Source organism: Austrofundulus limnaeus, unplaced genomic scaffold (genome assembly GCF_001266775.1).
Source record: "Austrofundulus limnaeus strain Quisiro unplaced genomic scaffold, Austrofundulus_limnaeus-1.0 Scaffold189, whole genome shotgun sequence".
Lineage (NCBI taxonomy): Eukaryota > Metazoa > Chordata > Actinopteri > Cyprinodontiformes > Rivulidae > Austrofundulus > Austrofundulus limnaeus.
This window is the reverse complement of record NW_013952591.1, coordinates 1,099,989-1,101,936: the sequence shown is the minus strand read 5'-3', so window position 1 is coordinate 1,101,936 and position 1,948 is coordinate 1,099,989.

Here is a 1,948-nt window from a genome sequence, read left to right as displayed (position 1 = left end):
ACACACACACACACACACACACACACACACACACACACACACACACACACACACACACACACGTGCCCTTGAAGGCAGCCCTGGATCAAACCCTCATGGGAACTCTGCTCTGTCAACAGTTTCTAATGAACAGAATCAGTCTCAACATCAGATCCAGAATCTTTTATTTAATGTTTAAACTTTAAAAACACAAAGTGTCCTGACTCATCGTTAAACTCAACTCCGTCTGCTGTAACACCTCCCTCTGCCTGAGGGAGAGACATCCAGATAACATCCTGAGACACATCAGGACAATATTAAATAGATCATAAAATTATAACATCATAAATATCACACCTGTTCTGTTCCTCACACAGAACAGGTGTGATATTTCTGAACAAGAGTGTGAGGAGAACAACACACCTGTACTTCTTCTCACACACCTGTCCTCCTCACACACCTGTCCTGCTCCTCACACACCTGTTCCTCTCCTCACACATCCGTCCTGCTCCTCACACACNGCTCCTCACACACCTGTTCCTTTCCTCACACACCTGTTTTTCCTCACAAACCTGTTCCTCTCCTCACACACATTTTCTGCTCCTTACACACCTCTTCCTCTCCTTACACACCTGTCCTGCTCCTTACACACCTGTTCTGCTCCTCACACACCTGTCCTGCTCCTCACACACCTGTTCCTCTCCTCACACACCTGTTCTGCTCCTCACACACCTGTTCCTCTCCTCATACACCTTTTCTGCTCCTTACACAAATGTTCCGCTCCTCACACACCTGTTCCTCTCCACACACCTGTTTTTCTCCTCACACACCTGTTCTGCTCCTCACACACTTGTTCCTCTCCACACACCTGTTTTTCTCCTCACACACCTGTTCCTCTCCTCACACACCTGTTCCTCTCCTCACACACCTGTTCTGCTCCTTACATACCTGTTCCGCTCCTCACACACCTGTTCCTCTCCACACACCTGTTTTTCTCCTCACACACCTGTTCACACTCACAAATCACTCGTCAGCTCCTCTCTTCTATTTAGCTAGTTTTAGCTTGTTTCTGCTTTTTTAGCTATCATTCTGACATTTTATTTTTGTTACTTTCAACTTATTTTAGCTGTTTTCAGATAATTTCAGCAAACATGCTCATTCTGTTTCTCAGTGCTAATTTCAGCTGTTTTCTTAGCTATTTTAAGCTACTCAGCAATACCTTTTAGCATTAAGCAGGAAATTCTCTAGTTTATAGAAGTTTTTATTATTTTGCAGTAAATATTTTTGTGATGATGTTATATTTCTGGTCGATATTTGTCTGTAGGTTTACAGCCCATCTTGACCTGAAGCTCTAATGCGTCGGTGTTAAACTGTTTCTGGCCCATAAACACAGAGCCTGAGCTGGAAGCAGCGCCGTCTGTTAGCTGACCTGCTGTCACCCAGAACGGATCAATACTTTCTGATAATGAAGTCATCGACTCCCAGTGAACGGACCACGGTGGCAGACTGGACGTCTGTCTGGTTCTGTGGCTCCATCTCTTTGGACCATGGGTCTAAGGAGGGGAGTGTTGGTGGTTCTGGACACACACACACCCACCCACTATGTCTCAATCCTTGTGGGGACTTTCAATCGACTTCCATTCATTTTCTGGAAATTTTATATCCTAACCGTGACCGTTTACCCTAAAACTAACCTCACAGGTACCGACCTGACCCTAAAACTGACCTAAACTCAATTCACATCTTGGTCCTAAACCTAAATTGAATACAGGGTTCCATTTGTGTCAAAAAAAGTAAAAGTAATATGTGCAGATGTTGTTGGTCTTTGTGCAGATGTTGTTCTTTGTGCAGATGTTGTTGGTCTTTGTGCAGATGTTGTTGGTCTTTGTGCAGATGTTGTTGGTCTATGCTGTTGTTGGTCTATGCTGTTGTTGGTCTATGCTGTTGTTGGTCTATGCTGTTGCTATGT